At 52.0% G+C, this 19,209-nt stretch overlaps 1 protein-coding gene across 1 annotated transcript in view; it reads left to right on the top strand.

Moving 5' to 3' along the window:
* The window catches only part of chd5 (chromodomain helicase DNA binding protein 5), a 109,745-nt gene that overhangs the window by 54,281 nt on the left and 36,255 nt on the right, over positions 1–19,209 (top strand). The gene's annotated exons all lie outside the window — the stretch shown is intronic.

The raw sequence follows: 19,209 nt of genomic DNA, 5'->3' as shown, positions 1-19,209 counted from the left end.
CTGCAGCATCTGTCAGAGACAGAAAAGAGGGTCGCTGTCCTGCAGCATCTGTTTGAGACAGAAATGAGGGACGCTGTCCTGCAGCATCTGTTTGAGACAGAAATGAGGGACGCTGTCCTGCAGCATCTGTTTGAGACAGAAATGAGGGACGCTGTCCTGCAGCATCTGTCTGAGACAGAAAAGAGGGACGCTGTCCTGCAGCATCTGTTTGAGACAGGAATGAGGGACGCTGTCCTGCAGCATCTGTTTGAGACAGAAATGAGGGACGCTGTCCTGCAGCATCGGTTTGAGACAGAAATGAGGGACGCTGTCCTGCAGCATCGGTTTGAGACAGGAATGAGGGACGCTGTCCTGCAGGATCTGTTTGAGACAGAAAAGAGGGACGCTGTCCTGCAGCATCTGTTTGAGACAGAAATGAGGGACGCTGTCCTGCAGGATCTGTTTGAGACAGAAATGAGGGACGCTGTCCTGCAGCATCTGTTAGAGACAGAAATGAGGGACGCTGTCCTGCAGCATCTGTTAGAGACAGAAATGAGGGACGCTGTCCTGCAGAATCTGTTTGAGACAGAAAAGAGGGACGCTGTCCTGCAGCATCTGTTTGAGACAGAAATGAGGGACGCTGTCCTGCAGCATCTGTTTGAGACAGAAATGAGGGACGCTGTCCTGCAGCATCTGTTAGAGACAGAAATGAGGGACGCTGTCCTGCAGCATCTGTTAGAGACAGAAATGAGGGACGCTGTCCTGCAGCATCTGTTTGAGACAGAAATGAGGGACGCTGTCGTGCAGCATCTGCTTGAGACAGAAATGAGGGACGCTGTCCTGCAGCATCTGTTAGAGACAGAAAAGAGGGACGCTGTCCTGCAGCATCTGTTTGAGACAGGAATGAGGGACGCTGTCCTGCAGCATCTGTCTGAGACAGAAATGAGGGACGCTGTCCTGCAGCATCTGTCTGAGACAGAAATGAGGGACGCTGTCCTGCAGCATCTGTTTGAGAAGAAATGAGGGACGCTGTCCTGCAGCATCTGTTTGAGAAGAAATGAGGGACGCTGTCCTGCAACATCTGTATGAGACAGAAATGAGGGACGCTGTCCTGCAGCATCTGTTTGAGACAGAAATGAGGGACGCTGTCGTGCAGCATCTGCTTGAGACAGAAATGAGGGACGCTGTCCTGCAGCATCTGTTAGAGACAGAAATGAGGGACGCTGTCCTGCAGCATCTGTCAGAGACAGAAAAGAGGGACGCTGTCCTGCAGCATCTGTTTGAGACAGAAATGAGGGACGCTGTCCTGCAGCATCTGTTTGAGACAGAAATGAGGGACGCTGTCCTGCAGCATCTGTTTGAGACAGAAATGAGGGACGCTGTCCTGCAGCATCTGTCTGAGACAGAAAAGAGGGACGCTGTCCTGCAGCATCTGTTTGAGACAGGAATGAGGGACGCTGTCCTGCAGCATCTGTTTGAGACAGAAATGAGGGACGCTGTCCTGCAGCATCTGTTTGAGACAGAAAAGAGGGATGCTGTCCTACAGCATCTGTTTGAGACAGAAATTAGGGACGCTGTCCTGCAGCATCTGTTTGAGACAGGAATGAGGGACGCTGTCCTGCAGCATCTGTTTGAGACAGAAATGAGGGACGCTGTCCTGCAGCATCTGTTTGAGACAGGAATGAGGGACGCTGTCCTGCAGCATCTGTTTGGGACAGAAATGAGGGACGCTGTCCTGCAGCATCTGTTTGAGACAGAAATGAGGGACGCTGTCCTGCAGCATCTGTTTGAGACAGAAATGAGGGACGCTGTCCTGCAGCATCTGTTTGGGACAGAAATGAGGGACGCTGTCCTGCAGCATCTGTTTGAGACAGAAATGATGGACGCTGTCCTGCAGCATCTGTTTGAGACAGAAAAGAGGGACGCTGTCCTGCAGCATCTGTTTGAGACAGAAATGAGGGACGCTGTCCTGCAGCATCTGTCTGAGACAGAAAAGAGGGACGCTGTCCTGCAGCATCTGTTAGAGACAGAAATGAGGGACGCTGTCCTGCAGCATCTGTTTGAGACAGGAATGAGGGACGCTGTCCTGCAGCATCTGTTTGAGACAGGAATGAGGGACGCTGTCCTGCAGCATCTGTTTGAGACAGAAATGAGGGACGCTGTCCTGCAGCATCTGTTTGAGACAGAAATGAGGGACGCTGTCCTGCAGCATCTGTGTGAGACAGGAATGAGGGACGCTGTCCTGCAGCATCTGTTTGAGACAGAAATGAGGGACGCTGTCCTGCAGCATGTTTGAGACAGAAATGAGGGACGCTGTCCTGCAGCATCTGTTTGAGACAGAAATGAGGGATGCTGTCCTGCAGCATCTGTTAGAGACAGAAAAGAGGGACGCTGTCCTGCAGCATCTGTTTGAGACAGAAATGAGGGACGCTGTCCTGCAGCATCTGTCTGAGACAGAAAAGAGGGACGCTGTCCTGCAGCATCTGTTTGAGACAGAAATGAGGGACGCTGTCCTGCAGCATCTGTTTGAGACAGAAATGAGGGACGCTGTCCTGCAGCATCTGTCTGAGACAGAAAAGAGGGACGCTGTCCTGCAGCATCTGTTTGAGACAGAAATGAGGGACGCTGTCCTGCAGCATCTGTTTGAGACAGGAATGAGGGACGCTGTCCTGCAGCATCTGTTTGAGACAGAAATGAGGGACGCTGTCCTGCAGCATCTGTTTGAGACAGAAATGAGGGACGCTGTCCTGCAGCATCTGTTTGAGACAGAAATGAGGGACGCTGTCCTGCATCATCTGTTTGAGACAGAAATGAGGGACGCTGTCCTGCAGCATCTGAGACAGAAATGAGGGACGCTGTCCTGCAGTATCTGTTTGAGACAGAAATGAGGGACGCTGTCCTGCAGCATCTGTTTGAGACAGAAATGAGGGACGCTGTCCTGCAGCATCTGAGACAGAAATGAGGGACGCTGTCCTGCAGTATCTGTTTGAGACAGAAATGAGGGACGCTGTCCTGCAGCATCTGTTTGAGACAGAAATGAGGGACGCTGTCCTGCAGCATCTGTCTGAGACAGAAAAGAGGGACGCTGTCCTGCAGCATCTGTTTGAGACAGAAATGAGGGACGCTGTCCTGCAGCATCTGTCTGAGACAGAAAAGAGGGACGCTGTCCTGCAGCATCTGTTTGAGACAGGAATGAGGGACGCTGTCCTGCAGCATCTGTTTGAGACAGAAATGAGGGACGCTGTCCTGCAGCATCGGTTTGAGACAGAAATGAGGGACGCTGTCCTGCAGCATCGGTTTGAGACAGGAATGAGGGACGCTGTCCTGCAGCATCTGTTTGAGACAGAAATGAGGGACGCTGTCGTGCAGCATCTGCTTGAGACAGAAATGAGGGACGCTGTCCTGCAGCATCTGTTAGAGACAGAAATGAGGGACGCTGTCCTGCAGCATCTGTCAGAGACAGAAAAGAGGGTCGCTGTCCTGCAGCATCTGTTTGAGACAGAAATGAGGGACGCTGTCCTGCAGCATCTGTTTGAGACAGAAATGAGGGACGCTGTCCTGCAGCATCTGTTTGAGACAGAAATGAGGGACGCTGTCCTGCAGCATCTGTCTGAGACAGAAAAGAGGGACGCTGTCCTGCAGCATCTGTTTGAGACAGGAATGAGGGACGCTGTCCTGCAGCATCTGTTTGAGACAGAAATGAGGGACGCTGTCCTGCAGCATCGGTTTGAGACAGAAATGAGGGACGCTGTCCTGCAGCATCGGTTTGAGACAGGAATGAGGGACGCTGTCCTGCAGCATCTGTTAGAGACAGAAATGAGGGACGCTGTCCTGCAGCATCTGTTTGAGACAGAAATGAGGGACGCTGTCGTGCAGCATCTGCTTGAGACAGAAATGAGGGACGCTGTCCTGCAGCATCTGTTAGAGACAGAAATGAGGGACGCTGTCCTGCAGCATCTGTCAGAGACAGAAAAGAGGGACGCTGTCCTGCAGCATCTGTTTGAGACAGAAATGAGGGACGCTGTCCTGCAGCATCTGTTTGAGACAGAAATGAGGGACGCTGTCCTGCAGCATCTGTTTGAGACAGAAATGAGGGACGCTGTCCTGCAGCATCTGTCTGAGACAGAAAAGAGGGACGCTGTCCTGCAGCATCTGTTTGAGACAGGAATGAGGGACGCTGTCCTGCAGCATCTGTTTGAGACAGAAATGAGGGACGCTGTCCTGCAGCATCGGTTTGAGACAGGAATGAGGGACGCTGTCCTGCAGGATCTGTTTGAGACAGAAAAGAGGGACGCTGTCCTGCAGCATCTGTTTGAGACAGAAATGAGGGACGCTGTCCTGCAGGAGCTGTTTGAGACAGAAATGAGGGACGCTGTCCTGCAGGAGCTGTTTGAGACAGAAATGAGGGACGCTGTCCTGCAGCATCTGTTAGAGACAGAAATGAGGGACGCTGTCCTGCAGCATCTGTTTGAGACAGAAATGAGGGACGCTGTCCTGCAGCATCTGTGTGAGACAGGAATGAGGGACGCTGTCCTGCAGCATCTGTTTGAGACAGAAATGAGGGACGCTGTCCTGCAGCATGTTTGAGACAGAAATGAGGGACGCTGTCCTGCAGCATCTGTTTGAGACAGAAATGAGGGATGCTGTCCTGCAGCATCTGTTAGAGACAGAAAAGAGGGACGCTGTCCTGCAGCATCTGTTTGAGACAGAAATGAGGGACGCTGTCCTGCAGCATCTGTCTGAGACAGAAAAGAGGGACGCTGTCCTGCAGCATCTGTTTGAGACAGAAATGAGGGACGCTGTCCTGCAGCATCTGTTTGAGACAGAAATGAGGGACGCTGTCCTGCAGCATCTGTCTGAGACAGAAAAGAGGGACGCTGTCCTGCAGCATCTGTTTGAGACAGAAATGAGGGACGCTGTCCTGCAGCATCTGTTTGAGACAGGAATGAGGGACGCTGTCCTGCAGCATCTGTTTGAGACAGAAATGAGGGACGCTGTCCTGCAGCATCTGTTTGAGACAGAAATGAGGGACGCTGTCCTGCAGCATCTGTTTGAGACAGAAATGAGGGACGCTGTCCTGCATCATCTGTTTGAGACAGAAATGAGGGACGCTGTCCTGCAGCATCTGAGACAGAAATGAGGGACGCTGTCCTGCAGTATCTGTTTGAGACAGAAATGAGGGACGCTGTCCTGCAGCATCTGTTTGAGACAGAAATGAGGGACGCTGTCCTGCAGCATCTGAGACAGAAATGAGGGACGCTGTCCTGCAGTATCTGTTTGAGACAGAAATGAGGGACGCTGTCCTGCAGCATCTGTTTGAGACAGAAATGAGGGACGCTGTCCTGCAGCATCTGTCTGAGACAGAAAAGAGGGACGCTGTCCTGCAGCATCTGTTTGAGACAGGAATGAGGGACGCTGTCCTGCAGCATCTGTTTGAGACAGAAATGAGGGACGCTGTCCTGCAGCATCGGTTTGAGACAGAAATGAGGGACGCTGTCCTGCAGCATCGGTTTGAGACAGGAATGAGGGACGCTGTCCTGCAGCATCTGTTTGAGACAGAAATGAGGGACGCTGTCGTGCAGCATCTGCTTGAGACAGAAATGAGGGACGCTGTCCTGCAGCATCTGTTAGAGACAGAAATGAGGGACGCTGTCCTGCAGCATCTGTCAGAGACAGAAAAGAGGGTCGCTGTCCTGCAGCATCTGTTTGAGACAGAAATGAGGGACGCTGTCCTGCAGCATCTGTTTGAGACAGAAATGAGGGACGCTGTCCTGCAGCATCTGTTTGAGACAGAAATGAGGGACGCTGTCCTGCAGCATCTGTCTGAGACAGAAAAGAGGGACGCTGTCCTGCAGCATCTGTTTGAGACAGGAATGAGGGACGCTGTCCTGCAGCATCTGTTTGAGACAGAAATGAGGGACGCTGTCCTGCAGCATCGGTTTGAGACAGAAATGAGGGACGCTGTCCTGCAGCATCGGTTTGAGACAGGAATGAGGGACGCTGTCCTGCAGCATCTGTTAGAGACAGAAATGAGGGACGCTGTCCTGCAGCATCTGTTTGAGACAGAAATGAGGGACGCTGTCGTGCAGCATCTGCTTGAGACAGAAATGAGGGACGCTGTCCTGCAGCATCTGTTAGAGACAGAAATGAGGGACGCTGTCCTGCAGCATCTGTCAGAGACAGAAAAGAGGGACGCTGTCCTGCAGCATCTGTTTGAGACAGAAATGAGGGACGCTGTCCTGCAGCATCTGTTTGAGACAGAAATGAGGGACGCTGTCCTGCAGCATCTGTTTGAGACAGAAATGAGGGACGCTGTCCTGCAGCATCTGTCTGAGACAGAAAAGAGGGACGCTGTCCTGCAGCATCTGTTTGAGACAGGAATGAGGGACGCTGTCCTGCAGCATCTGTTTGAGACAGAAATGAGGGACGCTGTCCTGCAGCATCGGTTTGAGACAGGAATGAGGGACGCTGTCCTGCAGGATCTGTTTGAGACAGAAAAGAGGGACGCTGTCCTGCAGCATCTGTTTGAGACAGAAATGAGGGACGCTGTCCTGCAGGAGCTGTTTGAGACAGAAATGAGGGACGCTGTCCTGCAGCATCTGTTAGAGACAGAAATGAGGGACGCTGTCCTGCAGCATCTGTTAGAGACAGAAATGAGGGACGCTGTCCTGCAGTATCTGTTTGAGACAGAAATGAGGGACGCTGTCCTGCAGCATCTGTTTGAGACAGAAATGAGGGACGCTGTCCTGCAGCATCTGTTTGAGACAGAAATGAGGGACGCTGTCCTGCAGCATCTGTTTGAGACAGGAACGAGGGACGCTGTCCTGCAGCATCTGTTTGAGACAGAAATGAGGGACGCTGTCCTGCAGCATCGGTTTGAGACAGGAATGAGGGACGCTGTCCTGCAGCATCTGTTTGAGACAGAAAAAAGGGACGCTGTCCTGCAGTATCTGTTTGAGACAGAAATGAGGGACGCTGTCCTGCAGCATCTGTTTGAGACAGAAATGAGGGACGCTGTCCTGCAGCATCTGTTTGAGACAGAAATGAGGGACGCTGTCCTGCAGCATCTGTTTGAGACAGGAACGAGGGACGCTGTCCTGCAGCATCTGTTTGAGACAGAAATGAGGGACGCTGTCCTGCAGCATCGGTTTGAGACAGGAATGAGGGACGCTGTCCTGCAGCATCTGTTTGAGACAGAAAAAAGGGACGCTGTCCTGCAGCATCTGTTTGAGACAGAAAGGAGGGACGCTGTCCTGCAGGATCTGTTTGAGACAGAAAAGAGGGACGCTGTCCTGCAGCATCTGTTTGAGACAGAAATGAGGGACGCTGTCCTGCAGCATCTGTTTGAGACAGAAATGAGGGACGCTGTCCTGCAGCATCTGTTAGAGACAGAAATGAGGGACGCTGTCCTGCAGCATCTGTTAGAGACAGAAATGAGGGACGCTGTTCTGCAGCATCTGTTTGAGACAGAAATGAGCGACGCTGTCGTGCAGCATCTGCTTGAGACAGAAATGAGGGACGCTGTCCTGCAGCATCTGTTAGAGACAGAAATGAGGGACGCTGTCCTGCAGCATCTGTCAGAGACAGAAAAGAGGGACGCTGTCCTGCAGCATCTGTTAGAGACAGAAATGAGGGACGCTGTCCTGCAGCATCTGTTAGAGACAGAAATGAGGGACGCTGTCCTGCAGCATCTGTTTGAGACAGAAAAGAGGGACGCTGTCCTGCAGCATCTGTTTGAGACAGGAATGAGGGACGCTGTCCTGCAGCATCTGTTTGAGACAGAAATGAGGGACGCTGTCCTGCAGCATCGGTTTGAGACAGGAATGAGGGACGCTGTCCTGCAGGATCTGTTTGAGACAGAAAAGAGGGACGCTGTCCTGCAGCATCTGTTTGAGACAGAAATGAGGGACGCTGTCCTGCAGCATCGGTTTGAGACAGGAATGAGGGACGCTGTCCTGCAGCATCTGTTTGAGACAGAAAAAAGGGACGCTGTCCTGCAGTATCTGTTTGAGACAGAAATGAGGGACGCTGTCCTGCAGCATCTGTTTGAGACAGAAATGAGGGACGCTGTCCTGCAGCATCTGTTTGAGACAGAAATGAGGGACGCTGTCCTGCAGCATCTGTTTGAGACAGGAACGAGGGACGCTGTCCTGCAGCATCTGTTTGAGACAGAAATGAGGGACGCTGTCCTGCAGCATCGGTTTGAGACAGGAATGAGGGACGCTGTCCTGCAGCATCTGTTTGAGACAGAAAAAAGGGACGCTGTCCTGCAGCATCTGTTTGAGACAGAAAGGAGGGACGCTGTCCTGCAGGATCTGTTTGAGACAGAAAAGAGGGACGCTGTCCTGCAGCATCTGTTTGAGACAGAAATGAGGGACGCTGTCCTGCAGCATCTGTTTGAGACAGAAATGAGGGACGCTGTCCTGCAGCATCTGTTAGAGACAGAAATGAGGGACGCTGTCCTGCAGCATCTGTTAGAGACAGAAATGAGGGACGCTGTTCTGCAGCATCTGTTTGAGACAGAAATGAGCGACGCTGTCGTGCAGCATCTGCTTGAGACAGAAATGAGGGACGCTGTCCTGCAGCATCTGTTAGAGACAGAAATGAGGGACGCTGTCCTGCAGCATCTGTCAGAGACAGAAAAGAGGGACGCTGTCCTGCAGCATCTGTTAGAGACAGAAATGAGGGACGCTGTCCTGCAGCATCTGTTAGAGACAGAAATGAGGGACGCTGTCCTGCAGCATCTGTTTGAGACAGAAATGAGGGACGCTGTCGTGCAGCATCTGCTTGAGACAGAAATGAGGGACGCTGTCCTGCAGCATCTGTTAGAGACAGAAATGAGGGACGCTGTCCTGCAGCATCTGTCAGAGACAGAAAAGAGGGACGCTGTCCTGCAGCATCTGTTTGAGACAGGAATGAGGGACGCTGTCCTGCAGCATCTGTTTGAGACAGAAATGAGGGACGCTGTCCTGCAGCATCGGTTTGAGACAGGAATGAGGGACGCTGTCCTGCAGGATCTGTTTGAGACAGAAAAGAGGGACGCTGTCCTGCAGCATCTGTTTGAGACAGAAATGAGGGACGCTGTCCTGCAGGAGCTGTTTGAGACAGAAATGAGGGACGCTGTCCTGCAGCATCTGTTAGAGACAGAAATGAGGGACGCTGTCCTGCAGCATCTGTTAGAGACAGAAATGAGGGACGCTGTCCTGCAGTATCTGTTTGAGACAGAAATGAGGGACGCTGTCCTGCAGCATCTGTTTGAGACAGAAATGAGGGACGCTGTCCTGCAGCATCTGTTTGAGACAGAAATGAGGGACGCTGTCCTGCAGCATCTGTTTGAGACAGGAACGAGGGACGCTGTCCTGCAGCATCTGTTTGAGACAGAAATGAGGGACGCTGTCCTGCAGCATCGGTTTGAGACAGGAATGAGGGACGCTGTCCTGCAGCATCTGTTTGAGACAGAAAAAAGGGACGCTGTCCTGCAGTATCTGTTTGAGACAGAAATGAGGGACGCTGTCCTGCAGCATCTGTTTGAGACAGAAATGAGGGACGCTGTCCTGCAGCATCTGTTTGAGACAGAAATGAGGGACGCTGTCCTGCAGCATCTGTTTGAGACAGGAACGAGGGACGCTGTCCTGCAGCATCTGTTTGAGACAGAAATGAGGGACGCTGTCCTGCAGCATCGGTTTGAGACAGGAATGAGGGACGCTGTCCTGCAGCATCTGTTTGAGACAGAAAAAAGGGACGCTGTCCTGCAGCATCTGTTTGAGACAGAAAGGAGGGACGCTGTCCTGCAGGATCTGTTTGAGACAGAAAAGAGGGACGCTGTCCTGCAGCATCTGTTTGAGACAGAAATGAGGGACGCTGTCCTGCAGCATCTGTTTGAGACAGAAATGAGGGACGCTGTCCTGCAGCATCTGTTAGAGACAGAAATGAGGGACGCTGTCCTGCAGCATCTGTTAGAGACAGAAATGAGGGACGCTGTTCTGCAGCATCTGTTTGAGACAGAAATGAGCGACGCTGTCGTGCAGCATCTGCTTGAGACAGAAATGAGGGACGCTGTCCTGCAGCATCTGTTAGAGACAGAAATGAGGGACGCTGTCCTGCAGCATCTGTCAGAGACAGAAAAGAGGGACGCTGTCCTGCAGCATCTGTTAGAGACAGAAATGAGGGACGCTGTCCTGCAGCATCTGTTAGAGACAGAAATGAGGGACGCTGTCCTGCAGCATCTGTTTGAGACAGAAAAGAGGGACGCTGTCCTGCAGCATCTGTTTGAGACAGGAATGAGGGACGCTGTCCTGCAGCATCTGTTTGAGACAGAAATGAGGGACGCTGTCCTGCAGCATCGGTTTGAGACAGGAATGAGGGACGCTGTCCTGCAGGATCTGTTTGAGACAGAAAAGAGGGACGCTGTCCTGCAGCATCTGTTTGAGACAGAAATGAGGGACGCTGTCCTGCAGCATCGGTTTGAGACAGGAATGAGGGACGCTGTCCTGCAGCATCTGTTTGAGACAGAAAAAAGGGACGCTGTCCTGCAGTATCTGTTTGAGACAGAAATGAGGGACGCTGTCCTGCAGCATCTGTTTGAGACAGAAATGAGGGACGCTGTCCTGCAGCATCTGTTTGAGACAGAAATGAGGGACGCTGTCCTGCAGCATCTGTTTGAGACAGGAACGAGGGACGCTGTCCTGCAGCATCTGTTTGAGACAGAAATGAGGGACGCTGTCCTGCAGCATCGGTTTGAGACAGGAATGAGGGACGCTGTCCTGCAGCATCTGTTTGAGACAGAAAAAAGGGACGCTGTCCTGCAGCATCTGTTTGAGACAGAAAGGAGGGACGCTGTCCTGCAGGATCTGTTTGAGACAGAAAAGAGGGACGCTGTCCTGCAGCATCTGTTTGAGACAGAAATGAGGGACGCTGTCCTGCAGCATCTGTTTGAGACAGAAATGAGGGACGCTGTCCTGCAGCATCTGTTAGAGACAGAAATGAGGGACGCTGTCCTGCAGCATCTGTTAGAGACAGAAATGAGGGACGCTGTTCTGCAGCATCTGTTTGAGACAGAAATGAGCGACGCTGTCGTGCAGCATCTGCTTGAGACAGAAATGAGGGACGCTGTCCTGCAGCATCTGTTAGAGACAGAAATGAGGGACGCTGTCCTGCAGCATCTGTCAGAGACAGAAAAGAGGGACGCTGTCCTGCAGCATCTGTTAGAGACAGAAATGAGGGACGCTGTCCTGCAGCATCTGTTAGAGACAGAAATGAGGGACGCTGTCCTGCAGCATCTGTTTGAGACAGAAATGAGGGACGCTGTCGTGCAGCATCTGCTTGAGACAGAAATGAGGGACGCTGTCCTGCAGCATCTGTTAGAGACAGAAATGAGGGACGCTGTCCTGCAGCATCTGTCAGAGACAGAAAAGAGGGACGCTGTCCTGCAGCATCTGTTTGAGACAGAAATGAGGGACGCTGTCCTGCAGCATCTGTTTGAGACAGAAATGAGGGACGCTGTCCTGCAGCATCTGTTTGAGACAGAAATGAGGGACGCTGTCCTGCAGCATCTGTCTGAGACAGAAAAGAGGGACGCTGTCCTGCAGCATCTGTTTGAGACAGGAATGAGGGACGCTGTCCTGCAGCATCTGTTTGAGACAGAAATGAGGGACGCTGTCCTGCAGCATCGGTTTGAGACAGGAATGAGGGACGCTGTCCTGCAGGATCTGTTTGAGACAGAAAAGAGGGACGCTGTCCTGCAGCATCTGTTTGAGACAGAAATGAGGGACGCTGTCCTGCAGGATCTGTTTGAGACAGAAATGAGGGACGCTGTCCTGCAGCATCTGTTAGAGACAGAAATGAGGGACGCTGTCCTGCAGCATCTGTTAGAGACAGAAATGAGGGACGCTGTCCTGCAGCATCTGTTAGAGACAGAAATGAGGGACGCTGTCCTGCAGGATCTGTTTGAGACAGAAATGAGGGACGCTGTCCTGCAGCATCTGTTTGAGACAGAAATGAGGGACGCTGTCCTGCAGCATCTGTTAGAGACAGAAATGAGGGACGCTGTCCTGCAGCATCTGTTAGAGACAGAAATGAGGGACGCTGTCCTGCAGCATCTGTTAGAGACAGAAATGAGGGACGCTGTCCTGCAGCATCTGTTTGAGACAGAAATGAGGGACGCTGTCGTGCAGCATCTGCTTGAGACAGAAATGAGGGACGCTGTCCTGCAGCATCTGTTAGAGACAGAAAAGAAGGACGCTGTCCTGCAGCATCTGTTTGAGACAGGAATGAGGGACGCTGTCCTGCAGCATCTGTCTGAGACAGAAATGAGGGACGCTGTCCTGCAGCATCTGTTTGAGACAGAAATGAGGGACGCTGTCCTGCAGCATCTGTTTGAGACAGAAATGAGGGACGCTGTCCTGCAGCATCTGTCTGAGACAGAAAAGAGGGACGCTGTCCTGCAGCATCTGTTTGAGACAGGAACGAGGGACGCTGTCCTGCAGCATCTGTTTGAGACAGAAATGAGGGACGCTGTCCTGCAGCATCGGTTTGAGACAGGAATGAGGGACACTGTCCTGCAGCATCTGTTTGAGACAGAAAAAAGGGACGCTGTCCTGCAGCATCTGTTTGAGACAGAAATGAGGGACGCTGTCCTGCAGGATCTGTTTGAGACAGAAAAGAGGGACGCTGTCCTGCAGCATCTGTTTGAGACAGAAATGAGGGACGCTGTCCTGCAGCATCTGTTTGAGACAGAAATGAGGGACGCTGTCCTGCAGCATCTGTTAGAGACAGAAATGAGGGACGCTGTCCTGCAGCATCTGTTAGAGACAGAAATGAGGGACGCTGTTCTGCAGCATCTGTTTGAGACAGAAATGAGGGACGCTGTCGTGCAGCATCTGCTTGAGACAGAAATGAGGGACGCTGTCCTGCAGCATCTGTTAGAGACAGAAATGAGGGACGCTGTCCTGCAGCATCTGTCAGAGACAGAAAAGAGGGACGCTGTCCTGCAGCATCTGTTAGAGACAGAAATGAGGGACGCTGTCCTGCAGCATCTGTTAGAGACAGAAATGAGGGATGCTGTCCTGCAGCATCTGTTTGAGACAGAAATGAGGGACGCTGTCGTGCAGCATCTGCTTGAGACAGAAATGAGGGACGCTGTCCTGCAGCATCTGTTAGAGACAGAAATGAGGGACGCTGTCCTGCAGCATCTGTCAGAGACAGAAAAGAGGGACGCTGTCCTGCAGCATCTGTTTGAGACAGAAATGAGGGACGCTGTCCTGCAGCATCTGTTAGAGACAGAAATGAGGGACGCTGTCCTGCAGCATCTGTTTGAGACAGAAATGAGGGACGCTGTCCTGCAGCATCTGTCTGAGACAGAAAAGAGGGACGCTGTCCTGCAGCATCTGTTTGAGACAGGAATGAGGGACGCTGTCCTGCAGCATCTGTTTGAGACAGAAATGAGGGACGCTGTCCTGCAGCATCGGTTTGAGACAGGAATGAGGGACGCTGTCCTGCAGGATCTGTTTGAGACAGAAAAGAGGGACGCTGTCCTGCAGCATCTGTTTGAGACAGAAATGAGGGACGCTGTCCTGCAGGATCTGTTTGAGACAGAAATGAGGGACGCTGTCCTGCAGCATCTGTTAGAGACAGAAATGAGGGACGCTGTCCTGCAGCATCTGTTAGAGACAGAAATGAGGGACGCTGTCCTGCAGGATCTGTTTGAGACAGAAATGAGGGACGCTGTCCTGCAGCATCTGTTAGAGACAGAAATGAGGGACGCTGTCCTGCAGCATCTGTTAGAGACAGAAATGAGGGACGCTGTCTTGCAGCATCTGTTTGGGACAGAAATGAGGGACGCTGTCCTGCAGCATCTGTTTGAGACAGAAATGCGGGACGCTGTCCTGCAGCATCTGTTTGAGACAGGAATGAGGGACGCTGTCCTGCAGCATCTGTTAGAGACAGAAAAGAGGGACGCTGTCCTGCAGCATCTGTTTGAGACAGAAATGAGGGACGCTGTCCTGCAGCATCTGTTTGAGACAGGAATGAGGCACGCTGTCCTGCAGCATCTGTTTGAGACAGAAAAAAGGCACGCTGTCCTGCAGCATCTGTTTGAGACAGAAAAGAGGGACGCTGTCCTGCAGCATCTGTTAGAGACAGAAATGAGGGATGCTGTCCTGCAGCGTCTGTCTGAGACAGAAAAGAGGGACGCTGTCCTGCAGCATCTGTTAGAGACAGAAATGAGGGACGCTGTCCTGCAGCATCTGTTAGAGACAGAAATGAGGGACGCTGTCTTGCAGCATCTGTTTGGGACAGGAATGAGGGACGCTGTCCTGCAGCATCTGTCTGAGACAGAAATGAGGGATGCTGTCCTGCAGCATCTGTCTGAGACAGAAATGAGGGACGCTGTCCTGCAGCATCTGTTTGAGAAGAAATGAGGGACGCTGTCCTGCAGCATCTGTTTGAGAAGAAATGAGGGACGCTGTCCTGCAGCATCTGTATGAGACAGAAATGAGGGACGCTGTCCTGCAGCATCTGTTTGAGACAGAAATGAGGGACGCTGTCCTGCAGCATCTGTTTGAGACAGAAATGAGGGACGCTGTCCTGCAGCATCTGTTAGAGACAGAAATGAGGGACGCTGTCCTGCAGCATCTGTTAGAGACAGAAATGAGGGACGCTGTCCTGCAGCATCTGTTTGAGACAGAAAAGAGGGACGCTGTCCTGCAGCATCTGTTTGAGACAGAAATGAGGGACGCTGTCCTGCAGCATCTGTTTGAGACAGGAATGAGGCACGCTGTCCTGCAGCATCTGTTTGAGACAGAAAAAAGGCACGCTGTCCTGCAGCATCTGTTTGAGACAGAAAAGAGGGACGCTGTCCTGCAGCATCTGTTAGAGACAGAAATGAGGGATGCTGTCCTGCAGCATCTGTTTGAGACAGAAATGAGGGACGCTGTCCTGCAGCGTCTGTCTGAGACAGAAAAGAGGGACGCTGTCCTGCAGCATCTGTTAGAGACAGAAATGAGGGACGCTGTCCTGCAGCATCTGTTTGAGACAGAAATGAGGGACGCTGTCGTGCAGCATCTGCTTGAGACAGAAATGAGGGACGCTGTCCTGCAGCATCTGTTAGAGACAGAAAAGAGGGACGCTGTCCTGCAGCATCTGTTTGAGACAGGAATGAGGGACGCTGTCCTGCAGCATCTGTCTGAGACAGAAATGAGGGACGCTGTCCTGCAGCATCTGTTTGAGACAGAAATGAGGGACGCTGTCCTGCAGCATCTGTTTGAGACAGAAATGAGGGACGCTGTCGTGCAGCATCTGCTTGAGACAGAAATGAGGGACGCTGTCCTGCAGCATCTGTTAGAGACAGAAAAGAGGGACGCTGTCCTGCAGCATCTGTTTGAGACAGGAATGAGGGACGCTGTCCTGCAGCATCTGTCTGAGACAGAAATGAGGGACGCTGTCCTGCAGCATCTGTTTGAGACAGAAATGAGGGACGCTGTCCTGCAGCATCTGTTTGAGACAGAAATGAGGGACGCTGTCCTGCAGCATCTGTCTGAGACAGAAAAGAGGGACGCTGTCCTGCAGCATCTGTTTGAGACAGGAACGAGGGACGCTGTCCTGCAGCATCTGTTTGAGACAGAAATGAGGGACGCTGTCCTGCAGCATCGGTTTGAGACAGGAATGAGGGACACTGTCCTGCAGCATCTGTTTGAGACAGAAAAAAGGGACGCTGTCCTGCAGCATCTGTTTGAGACAGAAATGAGGGACGCTGTCCTGCAGGATCTGTTTGAGACAGAAAAGAGGGACGCTGTCCTGCAGCATCTGTTTGAGACAGAAATGAGGGACGCTGTCCTGCAGCATCTGTTTGAGACAGAAATGAGGGACGCTGTCCTGCAGCATCTGTTAGAGACAGAAATGAGGGACGCTGTCCTGCAGCATCTGTTAGAGACAGAAATGAGGGACGCTGTTCTGCAGCATCTGTTTGAGACAGAAATGAGGGACGCTGTCGTGCAGCATCTGCTTGAGACAGAAATGAGGGACGCTGTCCTGCAGCATCTGTTAGAGACAGAAATGAGGGACGCTGTCCTGCAGCATCTGTCAGAGACAGAAAAGAGGGACGCTGTCCTGCAGCATCTGTTAGAGACAGAAATGAGGGACGCTGTCCTGCAGCATCTGTTAGAGACAGAAATGAGGGATGCTGTCCTGCAGCATCTGTTTGAGACAGAAATGAGGGACGCTGTCGTGCAGCATCTGCTTGAGACAGAAATGAGGGACGCTGTCCTGCAGCATCTGTTAGAGACAGAAATGAGGGACGCTGTCCTGCAGCATCTGTCAGAGACAGAAAAGAGGGACGCTGTCCTGCAGCATCTGTTTGAGACAGAAATGAGGGACGCTGTCCTGCAGCATCTGTTTGAGACAGAAATGAGGGACGCTGTCCTGCAGCATCTGTTTGAGACAGAAATGAGGGACGCTGTCCTGCAGCATCTGTCTGAGACAGAAAAGAGGGACGCTGTCCTGCAGCATCTGTTTGAGACAGGAATGAGGGACGCTGTCCTGCAGCATCTGTTTGAGAAAGAAATGAGGGACGCTGTCCTGCAGCATCGGTTTGAGACAGGAATGAGGGACGCTGTCCTGCAGGATCTGTTTGAGACAGAAAAGAGGGACGCTGTCCTGCAGCATCTGTTTGAGACAGAAATGAGGGACGCTGTCCTGCAGGATCTGTTTGAGACAGAAATGAGGGACGCTGTCCTGCAGCATCTGTTAGAGACAGAAATGAGGGACGCTGTCCTGCAGCATCTGTTAGAGACAGAAATGAGGGACGCTGTCCTGCAGCATCTGTTAGAGACAGAAATGAGGGACGCTGTCCTGCAGGATCTGTTTGAGACAGAAATGAGGGACGCTGTCCTGCAGCATCTGTTAGAGACAGAAATGAGGGACGCTGTCCTGCAGCATCTGTTAGAGACAGAAATGAGGGACGCTGTCTTGCAGCATCTGTTTGGGACAGAAATGAGGGACGCTGTCCTGCAGCATCTGTTTGAGACAGAAATGCGGGACGCTGTCCTGCAGCATCTGTTTGAGACAGGAATGAGGGACGCTGTCCTGCAGCATCTGTTAGAGACAGAAAAGAGGGACGCTGTCCTGCAGCATCTGTTTGAGACAGAAATGAGGGACGCTGTCCTGCAGCATCTGTTTGAGACAGGAATGAGGCACGCTGTCCTGCAGCATCTGTTTGAGACAGAAAAAAGGCACGCTGTCCTGCAGCATCTGTTTGAGACAGAAAAGAGGGACGCTGTCCTGCAGCATCTGTTAGAGACAGAAATGAGGGATGCTGTCCTGCAGCATCTGTTTGAGACAGAAAAGAGGGACGCTGTCCTGCAGCATCTGTTAGAGACAGAAATGAGGGATGCTGTCCTGCAGCATCTGTTTGAGACAGAAATGAGGGACGCTGTCCTGCAGCGTCTGTCTGAGACAGAAAAGAGGGACGCTGTCCTGCAGCATCTGTTAGAGACAGAAATGAGGGACGCTGTCCTGCAGCATCTGTTAGAGACAGAAATGAGGGACGCTGTCTTGCAGCATCTGTTTGGGACAGGAATGAGGGACGCTGTCCTGCAGCATCTGTCTGAGACAGAAATGAGGGATGCTGTCCTGCAGCATCTGTCTGAGACAGAAATGAGGGACGCTGTCCTGCAGCATCTGTTTGAGAAGAAATGAGGGACGCTGTCCTGCAGCATCTGTTTGAGAAGAAATGAGGGACGCTGTCCTGCAGCATCTGTATGAGACAGAAATGAGGGACGCTGTCCTGCAGCATCTGTTTGAGACAGAAATGAGGGACGCTGTCCTGCAGCATCTGTTTGAGACAGAAATGAGGGACGCTGTCCTGCAGCATCTGTTAGAGACAGAAATGAGGGACGCTGTCCTGCAGCATCTGTTAGAGACAGAAATGAGGGACGCTGTCCTGCAGCATCTGTTTGAGACAGAAAAGAGGGACGCTGTCCTGCAGCATCTGTTTGAGACAGAAATGAGGGACGCTGTCCTGCAGCATCTGTTTGAGACAGGAATGAGGCACGCTGTCCTGCAGCATCTGTTTGAGACAGAAAAAAGGCACGCTGTCCTGCAGCATCTGTTTGAGACAGAAAAGAGGGACGCTGTCCTGCAGCATCTGTTAGAGACAGAAATGAGGGATGCTGTCCTGCAGCATCTGTTTGAGACAGAAATGAGGGACGCTGTCCTGCAGCGTCTGTCTGAGACAGAAAAGAGGGACGCTGTCCTGCAGCATCTGTTAGAGACAGAAATGAGGGACGCTGTCCTGCAGCATCTGTTAGAGACAGAAATGAGGGACGCTGTCTTGCAGCATCTGTTTGGGACAGAAATGAGGGACGCTGTCCTGCAGCATCTGTTTGAGACAGAAATGCGGGACGCTGTCCTGCAGCATCTGTTTGAGACAGGAATGAGGGACGCTGTCCTGCAGCATCTGTTTGAGAAGAAATGAGGGACGCTGTCCTGCAGCATCTGTTTGAGAAGAAATGAGGGACGCTGTCCTGCAGCATCTGTATGAGACAGAAATGAGGGACGCTGTCCTGCAGCATCTGTTTGAGACAGAAATGAGGGACGCTGTCCTGCAGCATCTGTTTGAGACAGAAATGAGGGACGCTGTCCTGCAGCATCTGTTAGAGACAGAAATGAGGGACGCTGTCCTGCAGCATCTGTTAGAGACAGAAATGAGGGACGCTGTCCTGCAGCATCTGTTTGAGACAGAAAAGAGGGACGCTGTCCTGCAGCATCTGTTTGAGACAGAAATGAGGGACGCTGTCCTGCAGCATCTGTTTGAGACAGGAATGAGGCACGCTGTCCTGCAGCATCTGTTTGAGACAGAAAAAAGGCACGCTGTCCTGCAGCATCTGTTTGAGACAGAAAAGAGGGACGCTGTCCTGCAGCATCTGTTAGAGACAGAAATGAGGGATGCTGTCCTGCAGCATCTGTTTGAGACAGAAATGAGGGACGCTGTCCTGCAGCGTCTGTCTGAGACAGAAAAGAGGGACGCTGTCCTGCAGCATCTGTTAGAGACAGAAATGAGGGACGCTGTCCTGCAGCATCTGTTAGAGACAGAAATGAGGGACGCTGTCTTGCAGCATCTGTTTGGGACAGAAATGAGGGACGCTGTCCTGCAGCATCTGTTTGAGACAGAAATGCGGGACGCTGTCCTGCAGCATCTGTTTGAGACAGGAATGAGGGACGCTGTCCTGCAGCATC

Source organism: Brachionichthys hirsutus, chromosome 8 (genome assembly GCF_040956055.1).
Source record: "Brachionichthys hirsutus isolate HB-005 chromosome 8, CSIRO-AGI_Bhir_v1, whole genome shotgun sequence".
Lineage (NCBI taxonomy): Eukaryota > Metazoa > Chordata > Actinopteri > Lophiiformes > Brachionichthyidae > Brachionichthys > Brachionichthys hirsutus.
This window is presented reverse-complemented; position numbering and strand designations above follow the sequence as displayed.